At 44.3% G+C, this 23606-nt stretch overlaps 27 pseudogenes; 20 read left to right on the top strand and 7 right to left on the bottom strand.

The window, feature by feature from the left end:
* Window positions 1-2055: 2055 nt before the first annotated feature.
* LOC148255833 (5S ribosomal RNA) lies at window positions 2056-2174 on the top strand (annotated as a pseudogene).
* Window positions 2175-2704: 530 nt separating this feature from the next.
* On the top strand, window positions 2705-2823 carry LOC148255832 (5S ribosomal RNA; annotated as a pseudogene).
* Window positions 2824-5313: 2490 nt separating this feature from the next.
* Window positions 5314-5432, top strand: LOC148255831 (5S ribosomal RNA; annotated as a pseudogene).
* A 558-nt stretch (window positions 5433-5990) lies between these two features.
* Window positions 5991-6109, top strand: LOC148255830 (5S ribosomal RNA; annotated as a pseudogene).
* Window positions 6110-6314: 205 nt separating this feature from the next.
* LOC148255829 (5S ribosomal RNA) lies at window positions 6315-6433 on the top strand (annotated as a pseudogene).
* A 206-nt stretch (window positions 6434-6639) lies between these two features.
* On the top strand, window positions 6640-6758 carry LOC148255828 (5S ribosomal RNA; annotated as a pseudogene).
* Window positions 6759-6963: 205 nt separating this feature from the next.
* LOC148255827 (5S ribosomal RNA) lies at window positions 6964-7082 on the top strand (annotated as a pseudogene).
* Window positions 7083-7749: 667 nt separating this feature from the next.
* On the top strand, window positions 7750-7868 carry LOC148255826 (5S ribosomal RNA; annotated as a pseudogene).
* Window positions 7869-8074: 206 nt separating this feature from the next.
* LOC148255825 (5S ribosomal RNA) lies at window positions 8075-8193 on the top strand (annotated as a pseudogene).
* Window positions 8194-8506: 313 nt separating this feature from the next.
* On the top strand, window positions 8507-8625 carry LOC148255824 (5S ribosomal RNA; annotated as a pseudogene).
* A 559-nt stretch (window positions 8626-9184) lies between these two features.
* Window positions 9185-9303, top strand: LOC148255823 (5S ribosomal RNA; annotated as a pseudogene).
* Window positions 9304-9772: 469 nt separating this feature from the next.
* LOC148255822 (5S ribosomal RNA) lies at window positions 9773-9889 on the bottom strand (annotated as a pseudogene).
* Window positions 9890-10094: 205 nt separating this feature from the next.
* On the bottom strand, window positions 10095-10213 carry LOC148255821 (5S ribosomal RNA; annotated as a pseudogene).
* An 855-nt stretch (window positions 10214-11068) lies between these two features.
* LOC148255820 (5S ribosomal RNA) lies at window positions 11069-11187 on the bottom strand (annotated as a pseudogene).
* Window positions 11188-11392: 205 nt separating this feature from the next.
* On the bottom strand, window positions 11393-11511 carry LOC148255819 (5S ribosomal RNA; annotated as a pseudogene).
* A 201-nt stretch (window positions 11512-11712) lies between these two features.
* Window positions 11713-11831, bottom strand: LOC148255818 (5S ribosomal RNA; annotated as a pseudogene).
* Window positions 11832-12037: 206 nt separating this feature from the next.
* On the bottom strand, window positions 12038-12156 carry LOC148255817 (5S ribosomal RNA; annotated as a pseudogene).
* Window positions 12157-12361: 205 nt separating this feature from the next.
* On the bottom strand, window positions 12362-12480 carry LOC148255816 (5S ribosomal RNA; annotated as a pseudogene).
* Window positions 12481-13104: 624 nt separating this feature from the next.
* Window positions 13105-13223, top strand: LOC148255815 (5S ribosomal RNA; annotated as a pseudogene).
* A 205-nt stretch (window positions 13224-13428) lies between these two features.
* Window positions 13429-13547, top strand: LOC148255814 (5S ribosomal RNA; annotated as a pseudogene).
* Window positions 13548-14733: 1186 nt separating this feature from the next.
* Window positions 14734-14851, top strand: LOC148255813 (5S ribosomal RNA; annotated as a pseudogene).
* A 2632-nt stretch (window positions 14852-17483) lies between these two features.
* LOC148255812 (5S ribosomal RNA) lies at window positions 17484-17602 on the top strand (annotated as a pseudogene).
* A 206-nt stretch (window positions 17603-17808) lies between these two features.
* On the top strand, window positions 17809-17927 carry LOC148255811 (5S ribosomal RNA; annotated as a pseudogene).
* A 328-nt stretch (window positions 17928-18255) lies between these two features.
* LOC148255810 (5S ribosomal RNA) lies at window positions 18256-18374 on the top strand (annotated as a pseudogene).
* A 328-nt stretch (window positions 18375-18702) lies between these two features.
* Window positions 18703-18821, top strand: LOC148255809 (5S ribosomal RNA; annotated as a pseudogene).
* Window positions 18822-19998: 1177 nt separating this feature from the next.
* LOC148255808 (5S ribosomal RNA) lies at window positions 19999-20117 on the top strand (annotated as a pseudogene).
* Window positions 20118-20321: 204 nt separating this feature from the next.
* Window positions 20322-20440, top strand: LOC148255807 (5S ribosomal RNA; annotated as a pseudogene).
* Window positions 20441-23606: the final 3166 nt, after the last annotated feature.

Genomic DNA, 23606 nt, shown 5'->3' with positions numbered 1-23606 from the left:
CGCAGTTATGCTTGGGCGAGAGTAGTACTAGGATGGGTGATCTCCTCGTGTTGCACTCATTTTTTTGCAGATGGGCCTTCGACGTTACGCGCGACTGGAACTATGGTCTGCTGGTTTATTCGCAAATGTGAGTCACGGTGCCGGGACATTTTACTTGATATTATAACAAGAAGGAGAGGTGTAGTGTGCACGCACAAGGAAACAAATGATGGGAGGGGGGAGGGAAGGAGAATGAGTGTATGTATTTGCAGTGCAGAATGGAACAGGTGCTATCATACCATCATTAATTCACCGAATCCCATCAGAACTCCGCAGTTAAATGTGCTTGGGCGAATATAGTACTAGGAGTGGTGAACTCCTGGGAAGCCTTTGTGTTTCACCTATTTTTTTCAAATAGGGCATTCAACGTTGAGTGCGACTGGAAATATGGTCCGCTGGTTTATTCGCAAATGTGAGTCACGGCGTCGGATCCCATCAAAACTCCGCAGTTATGTGTGTTTGGGCCAGAGTAGTACTAGGATGGGTGACCTCTTGGGAAGTACTCGTGTTGCACCCATTATTTTGCAGATGGGACTTTCGACATTACGCGCGAATGGAACTATGGTCCGCTGGGTATTCGTAAATGTGAGTCACGGTGCAGAGGCATTTTACTTGATACTAGAACGAGAATGAAAGGTGCAGTGTTCACGCATAAGGAAACAAATGACGGGAGAGGGGAGGAAAAAAGAAGGAATGTATGTATTTCTAGTGAGGAATGAAATAGGTGCGATCATACAAGGACTAATACACTGGATCCCATCAGAACTACGCATTAAAGTGTGCTTGGGCAAGAGTAGTACTAGGATGGGTGACCTCCTCGGAAGTACTCGTGTTACACCCATTTTTATAAAGATGGGTCGCTCGACATTACATGCTACTGGAACTATGGTCTGCTAGTTTTTTTGCAAATGTGAGTCACGGCACTGATGCATTTTACTTGATATTAGAAGGAGAAGAAGAGGTGTAGTGTGCACGCACAAGGAAACAAATGACGGTAGGGTGGAGGGAAGGAGAAGGAGTGTATGTATTTATAGTGCGTAATGAAACAGGTGCCATTATACCATCACTAATTCACCGGATCCCATTAGAACTCCACAGTTAAATGTGCTTGGGCGAGTGTAGTACTAGGAGTGGTGACCTCTTAGGAAGTCCTCGTGTTGCACTCATTTTTTTGCAGATGGGTCGTTTGACGTTACACGTGACTGGAACTATGGTCCGCTGGTTTATTCGCAAATGTGAGTTAAGGTGCTGGAGTATTTTACTTGATATTAGAAAGAGAAGTAGAGGTGCAGTGGCCACACACAAGGAAACAAATGACGGGACGGGGGAGGGAAGGAGAATGAGTGTATGTATTTGCAGCGCAGAATGAAACAAGTTCGATTATACCAGCACGAATTCACCGGATCCCATCAAAACTCCACAGTTAAGTGTGATTGGGCGAGAGTAGTATTAGGATGGTTGACCTCCTAGGAAGTATTCGTGTTGCACCCATTTTTTTGCAGATCGTTTGACGTTACGTGCGACTGGAACTATAGTCCGTTGATTTATTCGCAAATGTGAGTCATGGCGCCAATGCATTTTACTTGATATTAGAACAAGAAGGAGATGTGCATTTTGCACGCACAATGAAACGAATGACGGGAGGGTGGAGGGAAGGAGAAGATGTGTATGTATTTGCGACACGGAATGAAATAGGTGCCATCATACCATCACTAATTCACCCGATCCTATCATAACTTCTCAGTTAAATGTGTTTGGGCGAGTGTTGTACTAGGAGTGGTGACCTCCTGGGAAGTCCTTGTGTTTCATCTATTTTTTTAGATGGGGCGTTCGACGTTAAGTGCCACTGAAACTATGGTCTGCTGGTTTATTCGCAAATGTGAGACACGATGCCGAGGCATTTTATTTGATATTAAAACGAAAAGAAGAGCTGCAGTGTGCATGCACAAGGAAACAAATGACGGGAGGGTGGAGGGAAGGAGAAGGTGTGTATGTATTTGCAGTGCAGAATGAAACAGGTGTGATCATACCAACACTAATGCACCGAATCACATCAGAACTCCGCAGTTATGTGTGCTTGGGCGAGAGTAGTACTACGATGGGTGACCTCCTGGGAGGTACTCTTATTGCACCCATTTTTTTCCAGATGGGTCGTTCGACGTTACGCACGACTAGAACTATGGTCCGCTGGTTTATTCGCAAATGTGAGTAACGGTCCCGAGGCATTTTACTTGATATTAAAATGAGAAGAAGAGTTGGAGTGTGCACGCACAAGGAAACAAATGACGGGAGGGGGGAGGGAAGGAGAAGGAGTGTATATATGAGAAGCGCCGAATGAAATAGGTGCCATTATACCATCACTAATTCACCGGATCCTATCAAACCTCCATAGTTAAGCATGTTTTGGCGAGAGTAGTATTAGGATGGATGACCTCCTGGGAAGTGCTCGTGTTACACCCATTTTTTTACAGATGGGTTGTTTGACGTTACGCGCGAGTGGAACTATGGTTCACTAATTTATTCGTAAATGTGAGTCAAGGCGCCGGTGTATATACTTGATATTATAAAAAGAAGCAGAGGTTCAGTGTGCACGCACAAGGAAACAAGTGACAGGAAGGGGGAGGGAAGGAAAAAGAGTGTATGTATTTGCAGCGTGGAATGAAACAGGTGCGATCATACCAGCACTAATTCAACGAATCCCATTAGAACTCCGCAGTTAAGTGTACTTGGGCGAGAGTAGTATTAGGATGGGCGACCTCCTGGGAAGTACTCGTGTTGCACCCATTTTTTTACAAATGGGTCGTTCGATGTTATGCACGACTGGAACTTTGATCCACTGGTTTATTCGTAAATGTGAGTCACGTCGCCGATGCATTTTACTTAATATTAGAACGAGAAAGAGAGGTGCAGTGTACACGCACAAGGAAACAAATAATGGGAGGTGGGAGGAAATGAGAAGGCGTATATGTAATTGCAGCGCGAAATGAAACATGTGCAATCATACCAGCACTAATTCACTGGATCCCATTAGAACTTCGCATTTAAATCTGCTTGGGCGATAGTAGTACTAGGATGTGTGACCTCCTCGGAAGTACTCATGTTGCATCCATTGTTTTGCAGATGGGTCGCTCGATGTTAAGCACGACTCGAACTATGTTCCGCTGGTTTATTCGCAAATGTGAGTGACGGTGCCGAGGCATTTTACTTGATATTAGAACGAGAAGTAGAGTTGGAGTGTGCACGCACAAGGAAACAAATGACGGGAGGGGGGAGGGAAGGAGAATGAGTGTATGTATTTGCAGCGCTGAATGAAACAGGTGCCATTATACCATCACTAATTCACCGGATACCATCAGAACTCTGAAGTTAAGTGTGCTTGGGTGAGAGTAGTATTTGGATAGGTGACCTATTGGGAAGTACTCGTGTCGTACCTATTTTTTTACAAATGGGTCGTTTGATGTTACGCGCGACTAGAACTATGGTCGGCTGTTTTATTCGCAAATGAGAGTCATGGCACCGATGCATTTTACTTAATATTAGAACGAGAAGCAGATGTGCAGTGTGCTCGCACAAGGAAACAAATGACGGGAGGGGGGAGGGAAGAAGAAAGAGAGTATTTATTTACAGCGCAGAATGAAACAGGTGCGATCATACCAGCACTAATGCACTGGATCTCATCAGAACTCCGCATTTAAGTGTGCTTAGTCGATAGGGCCCTAGGTCTGATTTGGGGTTTTTTTTGGGACACGTGCAGGTACCGAAAGCGTGTTTTAGTTTCCGGGAGAAAATTTAAAAAATTTAAGGACTGCCCGTAGGCGTAGTGTAAAGTCGATTTCAGACCCCGTAACAAGTAAGTATCTCTCACCCTATTTCCTATCACGGTATTAAAGTTCAATAAATGATAAAACGGTATTCATGAAATTAATGGATGTGTATAATTGCTTAAGATTGCTAATGGAGCCCGAATTTGGTGTATTTGTCGATTAGTTGTTGTTTGATCTATTTTACAGTTTTAAATGCAGTGTGGTACTTGATGTGGTTATTTTATGGTTTCGTATGCATTAATCCCGGTTTCATTTATTATTGTTTGAATTATGGTGAACCCGATGTTGTATTATCTTGCTTGGTATTCATTATTGGTTTACGTGTTTATGTTTGATTAGATAATTGAGACCAAGAAAAAAAGAAAAATGTATGTGGATTGATAAATGGACAATGTCGACAGCCTCACTAGATATCCTAGGAGATGGTGGACGGACCGGGTCCATAGGGAACCCTACCAGGAACGTGGTCTCTCATATCGGACTGGGTATGGAGACTTTATGTGTTTTGGCGCCCATACCGGACGGGATATGGGGACGGCCCATTTCACCCTCATACCGGATGGGGTATTGAGATTTATGATTTTGGCGCCCATATCGGACGAGGTATGGGGACGGCCCTGGAATCAGGATATTAATGTTGATGGTTCACGTGTAGCGAGAACCCCCTATGGATCCCCATGGATACTAATGGGCTGGTAAAAGAGGAGAATTGTTGTCTGATTATTGAAGTATAAAAGTATAACATGTGTTATGTTACAAAGTGCATATGATTTTATGATGGTTATAATGTTATTGTTTTCATATGTTATTTTCATGAATCTCACCGAGGTAAGTGGACAGTAAAGGTTTTTATTATTAATAAATGAGTTTGTTATAAGTTATGCTCTATTGGTCGTTTTTATTTTCAACCAACCTTTACTTCTGTGGCAGTGAGATGGTGTGATGTGTTTACTGGGCTAGTGTAGCTCATTCCTTACTTAACCATTTCAGATCAGGAGGACGTGGTTCCCGAGCCCGTTCTGCAGGAAGATGGCGAGTTAGACGCCTAAAGATTTTATAGTTCTATTTATAGTGTTTATTTCGAGTATTTTCTTTAATTAGCTTATTTTTTCTCACATTGAATACGTTTATGGTTATTGTGTAAGGGATATAAATCAGAATTTTTAATACATACATTTTTATTTTTATTTCCAGGGCTGTTACAGGTGCGATCATACCTCCTGGGAAGTTCTTGTGTTGCACCCATTTTTTTTCAGATGGGTCGTTCGACGTTACGCGCGACTGGAATTATGGTCTGCTGGTTTATAAGCAAATGTGAGTCAAGACGCAGGGGCATTTTAATTGATATTAGAACGAGAAGGAGAGGTGAAGTGTGAATGCACAAGGAAATAAATGACGAGAGGGGGACTAAAAGAGAAGGAGTGTATATATTTGCAGCGCAAAATGAAATTGGTGCGATCATACCAGCACTAATGCACCAGATCCCATCAGAACTCTGTAATTAAGTGTGCTTGGGCGAGAGTAGTAGTTGGATGGGTGACCTCCTGGGAAGTCCTCGTGTTGCACCCATTTTTTTTCAGATGGGTCGTTCGACGTTACGCGCGAGTGGAATTATGAACCGCTGGTTCATTCCCAAAGGTGAGTCATGGTACCGGAGCATTTTACTTGATATTAGAACGAGAAGGGGAGATGCAGAGTGCACGCACAAGGAAACAAATGACCAGAGGGGGGATGGAATGAGAAAGAGTGTATGTATTTGTAGTGCAGAATGAAACATGAGCGATCATACCAGCACTAATGCAACAGATTCTATCAGAACTCCGCAGTTAAGGGTGCTTGGGCGAGAGTAGTACTAGGATTGGTGACCTCCTGCGAAGTCCTTATATTTCACCCATTTTCTTGAGAAGTCCTCGTGTTGCACCAATTTTTTTAGATGGATAGTTCGATGTTATGCGCGACGGAAACTATGGTCCGCTGGTTTATTCACAAATGTGAGTAACAATGTTGGGACATTTTACTTGATATTAGAACGAGAAACAGAGGTGCAGTGTGCACGCACAAGAAAACAAATGACGGGAGCGGGGTTGGAAGGAGAAGGTTTGTATTTTTTAAAGCGCGAAATGAAACAGGTGCGATCATGCCAGAACTAATGCACCGGATCCCATCAGAACTCCGCAGTTATGTTTTCTTAGGCGAGAGTAGTAATAGGATGGGCAACCTCCTGGGAAGTACTCGTGTTGCACCTATTTTTTTGCAGATGATTCTTTCGACGTTACGCGCGAGTTGAATTATGATCCGCAAGTTTATTTGCAAATGTGAGTCACGGTGCCTTGGCAATTTACTTGATATTATAACGAAAACGAGAGGTGCAGTACGCACGCACAAGGAAACAAATGACGAGATGGGTAAGAAAGGAGAAGGAGTGTATGTATTTGCTGTGCGAAATTAAACAGGTGCGATCATACCAGCACTAATGCACCGGATCCTATCAGAATTCTGCAGTTAAGTGTGCTTAAGCGAGAGTAGTACTCGGATGGGTGACCTCCTGGGAAGTCTTCGTGTTGCACCAATTTTTTTTCAGACGGGTCGTTCGACGTTACGCGCGACTGGAACTATGGTCCGCTGGTTTATACGCAAATGTGAGTCAAGAAGCAGAGGTATTTTAATCGATATTAGAACGAGAATGGGAGGTGCAGTGTGAACGCACAAGGAAACAAATGATGGGAGGGGGGAGGGAAGGAGAAGGAGTGTATGTATTTGCAGCACGAAATGAAACAGGTGCGATCATACAAGCACAAATGCACCGGATCCCATCAGAACTCCGCAGTTAAGTGTGTTTTGGCGAAAGTAGTACAAGGATGGGTTACCTCCTGGGAAGTTCTTGTGTTGCACCCATTTTTTTTCAGATGGGTCGTTCGACTTTACGCGCGACTGGAACTATTGTCCTCTGGTTTATACGCAAATGTGAGTCAAGACGCAGGGGCATTTTAATTGATATTAGAACGAGAAGGAGAGGTGAAGTGTGAACGCATAAGGAAACAAATGACGAGAGGGGGAACAAAAGAGAAGGAGTGTATATATTTGCAGCGCGAAATGAAACTTGTGCGATCATACCAGTACTAATGCACCGGATCCCATCAGAACTCTGCAGTTAAGTGTGCTTGGGCGAGAGTAGTAGTTGGATGGGTGACCTCCTAGAAAGTCCTCATGTTGCACCCATTTTTTTTCAAATGGGTCGTTCGACGTTACGCACGAATGGAATTATGAATCGCTGGTTCATTCGCAAAGGTGAGTCACGGTGCCGAGTCATTTTACTTGATATTAGAACGAGAAAGAGAGATGCAGAGTGCACGCACAAGGAAACAAATGACCAAAGGGGGGATGGAAGGAGAAAGAGTGTATGTATTTGTAGCGCAGAATGAAACATGAGCGATCATACCAGCACTAATGCAACTGATTCTATCAGAACTCTGCAGTTAAGGGTGCTTGGGCGAGAGTAGTACTAGGATGGGTGACCTCCTGTGAAGTCCTTATATTTCACCCATTTTCTTGGGAAGTCCTCGGGTTGCACCCTTTTTTTTCATATGGATCGTTCGACGTTACGCGCTACGGGAACTATGGTCCGCTGGTTTATTCGCAAATGTGAGTCACGATGTTGGGACATTTTACTTGATATTAGAACGAGAAGTAGAGGTGTATTGTGCACGCACAAGAAAACAAATGACGGGAGCGGGGATGGAAGGAGAAGGTTTGTATGTTTTTGAAGCACGAAATAAAACAAGTGCGATCATATCAGCACTAATGCACTGGATCCCATCAGAACTCTGCAATTATGTTTGCTTGGGGCGCGAGTTGTAGTGTATGTATTTGCATCGCGAAATTAAACAGGTGCGATCATACCAACACTAATGCACCAAATCCTATTAGAACTCTGCAGTTAAGTGTGCTCGGGCGAGAGTAGTACTCGGATGGGTGACCTCCTAGGAAGTCCTCGTGTTGCACCAATTTTTTTTCAGACGGGTCGTTCGACGTTACGCGCGACTAGAACTATGATCCGCTGGTTTATACATAAATGTGAGTCAAGAAGCAGGGGCATTTTAATCGATATTAGAACGAGAAGGAGAGGTGCAGTATGAACGCACAAGGAAACAAATGATGGGAGGGTGGAGGGAAGGAAAAGGAGTGTATGTATTTGCAGCACGAAATGAAACAGGTGCGATCATACAAGCACAAATGCACTGGATCAAATCAGAACTCCGCAGTTAAGTGTGCTTTGGCGAAAGTAGTATAAGGATGGGTTATCTCTTGGGAAGTTCTCGTGTTGCACTCATTTTTTTTTCAGATGGGTCGTTCGACGTTACGTGCGACTGGAACTATGGTCCGCTGGTTTATTCGCAAATGTGAGTCACGACGTTGGGATATTTTACTTGATATTTGACCGAGAAGCAGAGGTGCAGTGTGCACGCACAAGGAAACAAATGATGGGAGCGGGGATGGAAGGAGAAGGTTTGTATGTTTTTGAAGCGCGAAATGAAATAGGTGCGATCATACCAGCACTAATGCACCGGATCCCATCAGAACTATGCAGTTATGTTTGCTTGGGCGAGAGTAGTACTGTATGTATTTGCATTGCGAAATTAAATAGGTGCGATCATACCAGCACTAATGCACCGAATCCCATCAGAACTCCGTAGTTAGGTGTGCTTCGGCGAGAGTAGTACTAGGATGGGTGACCTCCTGAGAGGTCCTCGTGTTGCACCCACTTTTTTCAGATGGGTCGTTCGACGTTACACGCGAATGGAATTATAGACCGCTGGTTCATTTACAAAGGTGAGTCACGGTGCCAGGGCATTTTACTTGATATTAGAACGAGAAGGAGAGATGTAGAGTTCACGCACAAGGAAACAAATGACGACAGGGGGGATTGAAGGAGAAAGAGTGTATGTATTTGCAGCGCAGAATGAAACATGAGCGATCATACCAGCACTAATGTAACGGATTCTGTCAGAACTCCGCAGTTAAGGGTGCTTGGGTTAGAGTAGTACTAGGATGGGTGACCTCCTCCGAAGTCTTTATATTTCTTCCATTTTTTTGGGAAGTCCTCGTGTTGCACCAATTTTTTTCAGATAGATCGTTCAACGTTACGTGCGACGGGAACTATGGTCCGCTGGTTTATTCGCAAATGTGAGTCACGACGTTGTGACATTTTACTTGATATTAGAACGAGAAGCAGAGATGCAGTGTGCATGCACAAGAAAACAAATGAAGGGAGCGGGGAAGGAAGGAGAAGATTTGTATGTTTTTGAAGCGCAGAATGAAACAGGTGCGATCATACTAGCACTAATGCACCGGATCCCATCAGAACTCCGCAGTTATGTTTGCTTGGGCGAGAGTAGTAGTAGGATGGTTGACCTCCTTGGAAGTACTCGTGCTGCACCTATTTTTTTGCAGATGATTCTTTCGACGTTATGCACAACTTGAATGATTGTCCGCTGGTTTATTCGCAAATGTGAGTCACGGCGCCGTGGAATTTTACTTGATATTAGAATGAGAACGAGAGGTGCAGTGTGCACGCACAAGGAAACAAATGATAGGAGGGGAAGAAAGGAGAAGGAGTGTATGTATTTGCAGCGCGAAATTAAACAGGTGCTATCATACCAGCACTAATGCACCGGATCCCATAAGAATAGCGCAATTAAGTGTGCTTGGGCGAGAGTAGTACTCGGATGGGTGACCTCCCAGGAAGTCCTCGTGTTGTACTAATTTTTTTTCTGATGGGTTGTTCGACGTTACGCGCGACTGGAACTATGGTCCGCTGGTTTGTACGCAAATGTGAGTCTTTTGAAAATAAACCAGCGGACCATAGTTCCACTCGTGTGCAATGTCGAACTACCCATCTCCAAAAAAAATAGGTGCAACAGGAGGACTTCCCAGGAGGTCACCCAATTGTACTATTCTTTCCCAAGCACACTTAACTGCAGACTTCTGATGGGATCCAGTGTATTAGTGCAGGTATGATCGCACTTGTTTTATTCTGCGTTGCAAATACATACACTCATTCTTTTTTCCTCCCCCATCTCGTCATTTGTTTTCTTGTGCGCGCACACTGCACCTCTCATTCTCGTTCTAATATCAAGTAAAATGCTCCGGCGCCGTGACTCACATTTGTGAATAAACTAGAGGACCATACTTTCAGTCGTGCATAACGTCGAACTACCAATCTGCAAAAAAATGGTACAACACAAGTACTTCCGAGGAGGTCATCCATCCTAGTACTACACTCGCCCAAGCACACATAACTGCAGAGTTCTGATAGGATCTGGTGCATTAGTGCTGGTATGATCGCACCTGTTTCATTCCGCGCTACAAATACATAAACACCTTCTCATTCTCTTCACCCTCCCATCATTTGTTTCTTTGTGCGTGCACACTGCACCTCTCCTTCTTGTTCTAATATCAAGTAAAATGCCTCAGTGCCATGATTCACACTTGCGAATAAACCAGTAGACCATATTTTCAGTCGCGCATAATGTCGAACACCCCATCTGAAAAAAATAGGTGAAACACAAGAACATCCCAAGAGGTCACCACTCCTAGTACTACATTCGCCCAAGCACATTTAAATGCGTAGTTCTGATGGGATTCGGTGAATTTGTGATGGTATGATGGCACCTATTTCATTCTGCATTGGAAATACATATACTCCTTCTCTTTCTCTCCCCCCTTCCGTCATTTTTTTGCTTTTGCGTGCACACTGCACCTCTCATTCTCCTTTTAATATCGAGTAAAATATCCCGGTACCATGACTCACATTTGTGAATAAACCAGTAGACCATAGTTCCAGTCGCGTGTAACGTCAAAGGACCCATCTGCAAAAAAATAGGTGCAACACGAGGACTTCCTAAGAGGTCACAACTCCTAGTACTACACTCGCCCAAGCACATTTAACTGCGGAGTTCTGATGGGATCCAGTGAATTACTGATGGTATAATGGCACCTGTTTCATTCTGCGCTGCAAATACATACACTCCTTCTCCTTCCTTCCTCCCTCTCGTCATTTGTTTCCTTGTGCATGCACAATGCACCTCTGCTTCTCATTCTAATATCAAGTAAAATGCCCGAGCACCGTAACTCATATTTGTGAATAAACCAGCGAACCATATTTCTAGTCGTGCGTAACGTCGAAGGACCCATCTGCAAACACAAAGGTGAAACATGAGGACTTCCAAGGAGGTCACCCATCCTAGTACTACTCTCGCCCAAACATACTTAACTGCGGAGTTCTTATAAGATCCGGTGCATTAGTGCTGGTATGATCACACCTGTTTCATTCCACACTATAAATACATACACTCCTTCTCCTTCCCTACCCCCCCCGTCATTTGTTTCCTTGTGCGTGCACACTATATCTCTCATACTCGTTCTAATATCAAATAAAATGCCCCGGCGACATAACTCACATTTGCGTATAAACCAGCGGACTATAGTTCCATTCGCGCGTAACGTCAAATGACCCATCTGAAAAAAAATTAGTGCAACACGAAGACTTCCCAAGAGGTCACCCATCCTAGTACTACTATCACCCAAGCACACTTAACTGCGGAGTTCTGATGGGATCCGGAGCATTAGTGCTGGTATGATCGCACTTGTTTAATTTCGCACTGTAAATACATACAGTCCTTCTCCTTTCTTCCCCCTCCTGTCATTTGTTTCCTTGTACGCACTGTACCTCTCGTTCTTGTTCTAATATCAAGTAAAATACCACGGTACCGTGACTCACATTTGCGAATACACTAGCGGACCATAGTTCTAGTCACACGTAATGTTGAAACAATCATCTGAAAAAAAATAGGTGCAACATGAGAACTTCCCTAGAGGTAACCCATCCTTGTACTACTTTCGCCAAAACACACTTAACTGCGGAGTTCTGATGGGATCCGGTGCATTTGTGCTAGTATGATCGCACCTGTTTCATTTCTTGCAGCAAATACATACACTCCTTCTCCTTCCCTCCCCCCTCCCATCATTTGTTTCCTCGTGCGTTCACACTGCACCTCTCCTTCTCCTTCTAATATCAATTAAAATGCCTCTGCGTCTTGACTCACATTTGCATATAAACTAGCGGACCATAGTTCCAGTCGCGCGTAACGTCGAACGACCCATCTGAAAAAAAATTGGTGCAACACGAGGACTTCCCAGAAGGTCACCCATCTGAGTACTACTCTCACCCAAGCACACTTAGCTGCAGAGTTCTAATGGGATCCAGTGCATTAGTGCTGGTATGATCGCACCTATTTAATTTCGCGCTGCAAATACATACACTCCTTCTCCTTTCTTCCCCCTACCGTCATTTGTTTCCTTGTGCGTGCGCACTGCACCTCTCGTTCTCGTTCTAATATCAAGTAAAATGCCACGGTGCCGTGACTCACATTTGCGAATAAACCAGCGGACCATAATTCAAGTTGCACATAATGTCGAAAGAATCATCTGCAAAAAAATAGGTGTAACACGAGTACTTCTCAGGAGGTCACCCATCCTACTACTACTCTCGCCCAAGTAAACATAATTGTAGAGTTCTGATGGGATCCGGTGCATTAGTGCTGGTATAATCGCACCTGTTTCATTCTGCTCTTCAAAAACATACAAACCTTCTCCTTCCTTCCCCGCTCCCCTCATTTATTTTCTTGTGCGTGCACACTGCACCTCTGCTTCTCGTTCTAATATCAAGTAAAATGTCCCAACATCGTGACTCACATTTACGAATAAACCAGCGGACCATAGTTTCTGTCGCGTGTAACGTCGAACGATCTATCTGAAAAAAAATGGGTGCAACACGATGACCACAGTTAAGTGTGCTTAGGCGAGAGTAGTACTAGAATGGGTGACCTCCTAGGAAGTCCTCGTGTTGCACCTATTTTTTTGCATATGGGTCGTTCGACGTTACGCACGACTAGAACTATAGTCCACAATTAAGAGTGTTTGGGCAGAGTAGTACTACGATGGGTGACCTCGTGGGAAGTTCTCATGTTGCACTTATTTTTTTACAGATGGGTAGTTCGACATTATGCGCTACTAGAACTATGGTCTGCTTGTTTATTTGCAAATGTGAGTCATGGCGCCGTGGCATTTTACTTGATATTAGAACGAGAAGGAGAGGTGCTGTGTGCACGCATAAGGAAACAAATGACAGGAACGGGGAGGGAAGGAAAAGGAGTGTATGTATTTGCAGCCGAAATGAAACAGGTGCTATCATACCAGCACTAATGCACTTAATCCCATTAAAACTCCGCAGCTAAGTGTGCTTGGGTGAGAGTAGTACTCAGATGGGTGACCTTCTGGGAAGTCCTCGTGTTGCACCAATTTTTTTTCAGATGGGTCGTTCGACGTTACGCGCGACTGGAACTATGGTCCGCTGGTTTATATGCAAATGTGAGTCACGAAGCCGGGGTATTTTACTTGATATTAGAACGAGTAGGAGAGATACAGTGTGCACGCACAAGGACACAAATGACGGGAGGGGGAGGGAAGGAGAAGGAGTGTATGTATTTGCAGCGCGGAATGAAACTAGTGCGATCATACCAGCACTAATGCATCGGATCCTATCAGAACTCCGCAGTTAAGTATTCTTGGGCGAGAGTAGTACTAGGATGGGTGACCTCTTGGGAAGTACTCGTGTTGCACCCGTCTTTTTCTTAATATTATTCGTGTATCCATTTATAGTCCACCACGTGATAAGAGTGTCATTACGAGCATCGTAAATAATAGAATAAGCAAAATAGAGGTGCGGCGGGTGGTCCATTCATCTAGGCGTGAATCGAGGCAATGGGGCATTTTGCTTGATATTACAACTAGAAGTAGAGGTGCAATGTCCACACAGAGCGAAACAAATGATGGGAGGGGGGAGGGAGAGAGAAGGGGTATATGTATTTGAAGTGAGGAATAGGACGAGTGAGATCATACTAGCACTAATGCATCGTATCCCATCATAATCTGCAGTTAAGCGTGTTTGGACGAGAGTAATACTAGGATGAGTGACCTCCTGGGAAGTGCTTGTGTTGCACTCGTCTTTTTGCGGACAGGGCACCAAACATTACAGGCGACCGGAGCCATAGTCTGCTGGTTCATTTGTAAGCGTGAGTCGCTGCGCCGGGGCATTTTACTTACTTTTTTTTGTGCACTCATTTATAATCCACCACGTGATAAGAGAGCCATTACGAGCATCTTACATAGTAAAACAACGAAAAAAAAAGGTGTGGCGGGTGGTCCTTTAATTTGGGCATAAGTCGAGGTGCTGGGGCATTTTTCTTGATATTAGAACTAGAAACAGAGATACAATGTGCGCGCACAGCGAAAAAAATGATAGAAAAGGGGAGGAAAAGAGAAGGGGTATATGTATTTACAATGCAGAATGGAAGGGGTGTGATCATACCAGCACTAATGCACTAGATCCCATCGATCTACACAGTTAAGCATTCTTGGGTGAGAGTAGTACTAGGATCGGTAACCTCTTGAGAAGTCCTCGTGTTGCACTGTCTTTTTACAAATGGAGCATAAAACGATACATGTGATCGGAGCCACAAACCGCTGGTGTGAGTTGCGTTGCCAGAAAATTTTGCTTACTATTTTTGTGTGCATTCATTTATAGTCTACCACGTGATAAGAGTGTCATTGCGATATCTTACATAGTAGAATAAATAAAAATGAGGTACAGCGGACGATCCTTTCTTCTAGCATGAGTCGAGGTCTCGAGGTATTTCGTTTGATAGTAGAACTATAAATAGAGGTGTGGTGTGCGCGTACAGTGAACAAAAATGACGGGTGGGGGGAGGGAAGGAGAATGGGTATATGTATTTACAACGCAAAATGGAAGGGGTGCAATCATACTAGCATTAATACACCGGATCCCATCGAACTCCGTAGTTAAGCGTGCTTGGGCGAGAGTAGTACTAGGATGGGTGATCTCCTGGGAAGTTCTCTTGTTGCACCCATCTTTTTGCAGACGGGGCGTCAAATGTTACGAGCGATCGGAGCCATAGTTCGTCTTCATGAGTAGCGACATTGAAAAATTTTGCTTAATCTTTTACGTGCACTTAATCTTCTAGGCGTGAGTCGAAGTGACATTGCATTTCGCTCTATATTAGAACTAGAAGTAGAGATGCAGTATGCCTACACAGCGAAATAAATGATGGGAGGGGGGGAAGGAGAAGGGCTATATGTATTTGCTGTTGGGAATGGGACAGTTGCAATCATACAAACACTAATGCACAGGATCCCATCAGAACTCTATAGTCAAGCGTGCTAAGGCGAGATTAGTTCTAGGATGGGTGACCTCCTGGAAAGTCCTCGTGTTGAAGCCATCTTTTTGTAGACGAGGTATTAAACGTTAAGTGCGATCGGAGCCACAGTCTGTTGGTGTGAGTCGCGGGGCCTAAAAATTTTGCTTAATATTTTTCATGCATTCATTTATAGTCCACCACGTGATAAGAGTGTCATTACAAGTATCTTACATAGGATAACAATGAAAAATGAGGTACGGCGGGCGATCCATTCATCTGGGCGTGAGCCGAGGTGCCGGGGTATTTCGCTTGATATTAGAACTAGAAATTGAGGTGTGGTGTGTGCGCACAACGAAACAAATGACAGGAGGGGGGAGGGAAGGAGAAGGGGTATATGTACTTGCAACGTGGAATGGAAGTGCTGTGATCATACCTGCACTAATGCAATGGATCCCATTGAATTTCGTAGTTAAGTGTGCTTGGACGGAAGTAGTACTTGGATCAGTGACCTCCTGGAAAGTTCTCATGTTCCACTAGTTTTTTTACTGACAGGACGTTAAACATTATACGCGATCAAAGCCATTGTCCCTCGGAGTGAGTCGCAACCCAAGTCATTTTTCTTAATATTTTTCGTGCATTCATTTATAGTTCGCCACGTGATAAGAGTGTCATTACGAGCATCTTACATAGTAGAATAACGAAAAATGAGGTGCAAGGGGTAGTCCGTTTATCTGGGCGTGAGTCGAGGCACCGGAGCATTTTGCTCTATATTAGAACTATAAACAGAGGTGCAATGTTCGCGCATAGCAAAACAAATAATAGGGGGGGAGGGAGGGAGAAGGGGTATATGTATTTGTAGTGCATAATAGAAAAGGTGCGATCATACTAGCACTAATGCATCGGATCCCAACAAACTCCGTAGTTGAGCGTGTTTTGGCGAGAGTAGTACTAGGATGGGTGATTTTTTGGGAAGTCCTCGTGTTGCACCCGTCTTTTTACGGATGGGGTGTTAAACGTTATGCGCAATAGGAGCCATAGTCCACCGACATGAGTCATAGCGCCAGAATATTTTGCTCAATATTTTTCGTGCATTCATTTATAGTCCACCACATGATAAGAGTGTCAGTACAAGCATCTTACATAGTAGAACAATGAAAAATAAGGTACGACAGGCGGTATGTTTATCTAGGCGTGAGTCGAGGTGCTCGGACATTTCGCTTGATATTAGAACTAGAAACAGAGGTGTAGTGTGCATGCACAGTGAAACAAATGACGGGACGGGGGAGGGAAGGAGAAGGGGTATATATATTTGCAGCATGATATGGAAGGGGTGCAATAATACCAACACTAATGTATCGGATCCTGTCGAACTCCGCAGTTAAGCGTGCTCTGGTGAAAGCAGTATTAGGATGGGCGACCTCCTGAGAAGTCCTCGTGTTCCACCCGTCTTTTTATGGACGGGGCATTAAATATTATGCGTGACCGGAGCGACAATCCGCCAGTGTGAGTTACGACATTTGGACATTTTGCTTAATATTTTTCACGCATTCATTTATATTCCATCACGAGATAAGAATGTCATTACGATTATCTTACATAGTAGAACAATAAAAATAGAGTTGTGACGGGCGGTCTGTTCATCTAGGCATGAGTTGAGATGCCTTGGCATTTCACTTGATATTAGAACTAGAAACAGAGGTGCGGTGTGCATGCACAACAAAATAAATGATGAGAGGGAAGAGGGAAGGAGAAGTGGTATATGTATTTGCAGCACTAATGAATCAGATCCCATCGAACTTCGTAGTTAATCGTGCTTGTGCAAGAGTAGTACTAGGATGGGTGATCTCCTAAGAAGTTCTCATGTTGCACCCTTCTTTTTGCAAATGGAGCGTTAAATATTACGCAAGACTAGAGCGACAGTCGCCGCTTAATTCGCAAACGTGAGTCATGGTGCCGGAGCATTTTGCTTAATATTATTCGTGCATTCAATATTAGCCCACCACGTGATAAGATTATTATTACGAGCATCTTACTTAGTAGAACAACAAAAAAGGAGGTGTGGTGGGTGTTCTGTTCATATAGACATGAGTTAAGGCACCGAGGCATTTCGCTCGATATAAAAACTAAAAGTAGAGGTGCGTTGCGCGCACAACAAAACAAATGACGGGAAGGGAGAGGGAAGGAGAAGGGGTATATGTCTTTGTGACAAAAATTAGAAGGGGTGCGATCATACCAGCACAATTTTATGGGAAGCAGAGGTGCAGTGTGCACGCACAAGAAAACAAATGACGAGAGGGGAGAGAGAAAGAGAAAGAGTACATGTATTTGCATTGCAAAAAGAAACAGGTGTCATTATACCAGCACTAATGCACCAGATCCAAACAGAACTCCGTAGCTAAGTGTGCTTGGGCGAGAGTAGTACTAAAATGAGTGACCCCCTGGGAAGTCCTCGTGTTGCACTTATTTTTTTACAGATGGGTCGTTCGACGTTACGTGCGACTGAAACTTTGGTCCGCTGGTTTATTCGCAAATGTGAGTCATGACACTGGGGCATTTTATTTGATATTAGAATGAAAAGAAGAGGTGCAGTGTGCACGCACAAGGAAACAAATGACGGGAGGGGGGAGGGAAGGAGAAGGAGTGTATGTATTTGCAGCACGAAATAAAACAAGTGCGATCATACCAGCACTAATGCACCGGATCCCATCAAAAGTCCGCATTTAAGTGTGTTTGGGCGAGAGTAGTACTAAAATGGGTGATCTCTTGGGAAGTCCTCGTGTTGCACCTATTTTTTTACAGATGGGTCGTTCGACGTTACGTATGACTGGAAATATGGTCCGCAGTTAACTGTGTTTGGGCAGAGTAGTACTACAATGGGTGACCTCCCGGGAAGTTCTCGTGTTGCACTTATCTTTTTACAGATGGGTCGTTCAACGTTACGTACGACTGGAACTATGGTCCCTTGGTTTATTTGCAAATGTGAGTCACGGCGCCTGGGTATTTTACTTGATATTAGAACGAGAAGGAGGGGTGCAGTTTGCACGCATAAAGAAATAAATGACGGGAGGGGGGAGGGAAGGAGAAGGAGTGTATGTATTTGCAGCGCGAAATAAAACAAGTGCGATCATGCCAGCACTAATGCACCGGATCCCATCAGAAGTCCGCAGTTAAGTGTACTTGGGCGAGAGTAGTACTAGAATAGGTGATCTCCTGGGAAGTCCTCGTGTTGCACCTATTTTTTTGCAGATGGGTCATTCGACGTTACGCACGACTGAAACTATGGTCCGCAGTTGAGTGTGTTTGGGCAAACTAGTACTACAATGGGTGACCTCCTGGGAAGTTCTCGTGTTGCACTTATTTTTTAACAGATGGGTTGTTCGACATTACGCGCGACTGGAACTATGGTCCGTTGATTTATTCGCGAATGTGAGTCACGAAGCCGGGGTATTTTACTTGATATTAGAACGAGAAGAAGAGGTGCAGTGTGCACGCACAAGGAAACAAATGACGGGCGGGGGGAGGGAATGAGAAGGAGTGTATGAATTTGCAGCGCAGAATGAAACAAGTGTGATCATACAAGCACTAATGCACCGGATCCCATCAAAAGTCCGAAGTTAAGTATGCTTGGGCGAGAGTAGTACTAGAATAGGTGACCTCCTGGGAAGTCCTCGTGTTGCACCTATTTTTTTGCATATGGGTCGTTCAACGTTACGCACGACTGGAATTATGGTCCACAGTTAAGTGTACTTAGGCAGAGTAGTACTACGATGGGTAACCTCTTGGGAAGTTCTCGTGTTGCACTTATTTTTTTACAGATGGGTCGTTCGACGTTACGTGCGACAAGAACTATGTTTCGCTGGTTTATTCGCAAATATAAGTCACAGTGCTGTGGCATTTTACTTGATATTAGAACGAGAAGGAGAGGTGCAGTGTTCACGCAGAAGGAAACAAATGACTGGAGGGGGGAGGGAAGGAGAAGGAGTGTATGTATTTGCATCGCGGAATGAAACAAATGTTAAGTATGCTTGGGTGAGAATAGCACTAGAATCGGTGACCTCCTGGGAAGTTCTCATGTTGCACCTATTTTCTTATATATGGGTCGTTCGACGTTACGAACGACTGGAACTATGGTCCGCAGTTAGGTGTGCTTGGGCAGAGTAGTACTACGATGGGTGACCTCCTGGGAAGTTCTCATGTTCCACTTATTTTTTTACAGATGGGTCGTTCGACGTTACGCACGACTGGAACTATGGTCCACTGGTTTATTCGCAAATGTGAGTCATGTCGCTGGGGCATTTTACTTGATATTAGAACGAGAAAAAGAGGTGCAGTGTTGCACGCACAAGGAAACAAATGACGGGAGGGGGGAGGGAAGGAGAAGGAGTGTATGTATTTGCAGCACGGAATAAAATAAGTGCGATCATACTAGAACTAATGCTTTGGATCCCATCAGAAGTTCGCAATTAAGTGTGCTTGGGAACGAGCAGTACTAGAATGGGTGACCTCCTGGGAAGTCCTCGTGTTGTACCTATTTTTTTGCAGATGGGTCGTTTGACGGTACGCACTACTGGAACTATGGTCCGCAGTTAAGTGTGCTTGGGCAGAGTAGTTCTACGATGGGTGACCTCCTGAGAAGTTCTCATGTTGCACTTATTTTTTTACAGATGGGTCGTTCGACGTTAAGTGCGACTGGAACTATAGTTTTCTCGTTTATTCACAAATGTGAGTCATAGCTCCAAAGCATTTTACTTGATATTAGAACGAAAAGGAGAAGTGCAGTGTGCACGTACAAGGAAACAAATTACGGGAAGGGGGAGGGAAGGAGAAGAAGTGTATGTTTTTACAGCGTGGAATGAAACAAGTGCGATCATACCAGCACTAATGCACTGGATCCCATCAGAAGCCCGTAGTTAAGTTTGCTTGGGCAAGAGTAGTACTAGAATAGGTGACCTCTTGGGAAGTTCTCGTGTTGCACCTATTTTTTACAGATGGGTCGTTTGACGTTACGCACAACTGGAACTATTGTCCGCTGGTTTATTCACAAATAAGAGTCACGGTGCCGGGGCATTTTACTTGATATTAGAACGAGAAGCAGAGGTGCATTGTGCACGCACAGGGAAACAAATGACGGGAGGGGGAGGGAAGGAGAATGAGTGTATGTATTTGCATCGCATAATGAAATAGGTTCCATTATACCAACACTAATGCACCAGATCCCATCATAACTCCGCAGTTAAGTGTGTTTGGGAGAGAGTAGTACTAGAATGGGTGACCTCCTGGGAAGTCCTCGTGTTGCACCTATTTTTTTGCAGATGGGTCGTTCGATGTTACACATGATTGGAACTATGGTCCGCAGTTAAGTGTGCTTGGGCAGAGTAGTACTACGACGGGTGACCTCGTGGGAAGTTCTCGTGTTGCACTTACTTTTTTACAGATGGGTGGTTCGATGTTATGCGCGACTGGAACTATGGTCCGCTAGTTTATTCGCAAATGTAAGTCATAGTGCCGGGGCATTTTACTTGATATTAGAACGAGAAAGAGAGGCGCAGTGTGCACATACAAAGAAACAAATGACTGGAGTGGGGAGGAAAGGAGATGGAATGTATGTATTTGCAGTGCAGAATGAAATACGTGCGATCATACAAGCACTAAATCATTGGATCCCATCAGAACTCCGCAGTTAAGTGTGCTTGGGCGATAGTAGTGTTAGGATGGGTGACCACCTAGAAAGTTCTCGTATTTCACCCAATTTTTTGCAGATGGGTCGTTCGACATTACAACATTAATACACCGGATCCCATCAAAACTCCGCAATTAAGTGTGCTTGGGCGAGAGTAGTATTAGGATTAGTGACCTCTTGGGAAGTTCTCGTATTACACCTATTTTTTTGTAGATTGGCCGTTCGGTGTTACGCGTAACTGAAACTATGGCCCGCTGGTTTATTCACAAATAAGAGCCACGGTACCGGGGCATTTTATTAAAATGAGAAGCAAAGGTGAAGTGTGTACGCACAAGGAAACAAATGAGGGGAGGGAGGAGGGAAGGAGATGGACTATATATATTTGCAGCGCGGAATGAAACAAGTGCGATCAAACAGGTATTAATGCACTGGATACCATCAGAACTCTGCGCTCAAGTGTGCTTGAGCGAGAGTAGTACTAGGATGGGTGACCTCCTGGGAAGTTCTCGTGTTTCACCCATCTTTTTACAGATGGGTCCTTCGACGTTGCGCTCGACTGAAACTATGGTCCACTAGTTTATTCGCAAATGTGAGTGATGGCACCGGGGCATTTTACTTAATATTAGAATGAGAAGGAGAGGTGCAGTTTACACGCACAAGGAAACAAATGACAGGAGGGGGGAGGGAAGGAGAAGGAGTGTATGTATTTGCAGCGCAAAATGAAACATTTTCGATCATACCATCACTAATTCACCGGATAAAATCAGAACTCCAGAGTTAAGTGTGCTTCGGCGAGAGTAGTACTAGGATGGGTGACCTCCTGGGAAGTCTCATGTTTCCCCCATTTTTTTTACAGATGGGTCCTTCGACGTTACGCGCGACTGAAACTATGGTCCTATGATTTATTCACAAATGTGAGTGACAGCGCCGAAGCATTTTACTTGATATTAGAACGCGATGAAGAGGTGTAGTTTGCACACACAATGAAAGAAATGACGGGAGAGGGGAGGGAAGGAGAAGGAGTGTATGCATTCGCAGCGCGGAATGAAACATTTGCGATCATACCATCACTAAGTCACCTGATCAAATTAGAACTACGGAGTTAAGTGTGTTTGGGCGAGAGTAGTACTAGGATGAGTGACCTCCTAGGAAGTGCTTGTGTTGCACCTGTCTTTTTGCAGGCAGGGCATCAAACGTTACACGCGACTGGAGCCATAGTCCACTGGTTCATTTGTCGGTGTGAATCGTCGTGCCGGGGTATTTTGCTTACTTTCTTTTATGCACTCATTTATAGTCCACCACGTGATAACAGAGTCATTACAAGCATCTTACATAGTAGAACAATAAAAAAAAAGGTGTGGCAGGTGGTCCTTTAATCTGGGCATAATTTGAGGTGCTGGGGCATTTTGCTTGATATTAGAATTAGAAACAGAGATGCAGTATGCACGCACAGCGAAAAAAATGACAGGAGAGGGGATGAAAGGAGAAGGGGTATATGTATTTGCAATGCGGAATGGAAGAGGTGCAATCATACCAGCACTAATGCACTGGATCCCATCAAACTATGCAGTTAAGCATGCTTGGGCGAAAGTAGTACTAGGATCGGTAACCTCATGAGAAGTCCTCATGTTGCACTGTTTTTTTGCAAACGGGTGTAAAACGATACATGTGATCGGAGCCACAATCCGCTGGTGTGAGTCGCGTCGCTAGAAAATTTTGCTTACTATTTTTTCGTTCATTCATTTATAGTCTACTACGTGATAAGAGTGTCATTACGATCATCTTACATAGTAGAATAAAGAAAAATGAGGTACGGCGGGCGGTCCTTTCTTCTGGCGTGAGTCGAGGTGTCGGGGCATTTTGCTTGATATTAGAACTATAAATAGAGGTGCGGTGTTCGCGCACAGCGAAAAAAATGACTGGTGGGGGGAGGGAAGGAGAAGGGGTATATGTATTTGCATCGGATCCCATCGAACTTCGTAGTTAAGCGTGCTTGCGCAAGAGTAGTACTAGGATGGGTGACCTCCTGGGAAGTTCTCTTGTTGCACCCGTCTTTTTGCAGATGGGGAGTCAAATGTTACGCGTGATCGGAGCCACAGTCCGCCGGCATGAGTAGCGACGTTGAAACATTTTGCTTAATATTTTATGTACACTTATTTATAGTCCACCACGTAATAAGAGTCTCATTACGAGAGTCTTATATAGTAGAACAACGAAAAAAGAGGCGCAGCGGGCCTCCATTCTTCTAGGCGTGAATCGAAGCAACATGACATTTCACTCTATATTAGAACTAGAAACAGAGATATGGTATGCCCGCACAGCGAAATAAATGATGGGAGGGGGGAGGGAAGGAGAAGGGCTATATGTATTTGCAGTGGGGAATGAGACAGTTGCGATCATACAAACACTAATGCACACGATCCCATCAGAACTCTGTAGTCAAGCGTGCTTGGGTGAGATTAGTTCTAGGATGGGTGACCTCCTGAAAAGTCCTCGTGTTGAACCCGTCTTTTTGTAGACGGGGTGTTAAACATTAAGTGTGATCGGAGCCACAATCTGTCGATGTGAGTCACGGGGCCTAAAAATTTTGCTTAATATTTTTCGTGCATTCATTTATAGTTCACCACGTGATAAGAGTGTCATTACGAGTATCTTACATAGTATAACAATGAAAAATGAGGTACGGCGGGCGATTCATTCATCTGGACGTGAGTCGAGGTGCCGGGGTATTTTACTTGATATTAGAACTAGAAAGAAAGGTGTGGTGTGTTCACACACCGAAAGAAA

This window comes from Carica papaya, chromosome 5, assembly GCF_054855325.1.
Source record: "Carica papaya isolate Zhongbai chromosome 5, ASM5485532v1, whole genome shotgun sequence".
NCBI lineage: Eukaryota > Viridiplantae > Streptophyta > Magnoliopsida > Brassicales > Caricaceae > Carica > Carica papaya.
The sequence above is the reverse complement of the archived record's forward strand: the minus strand, read 5'-3'. Positions and strand labels throughout refer to the sequence as shown.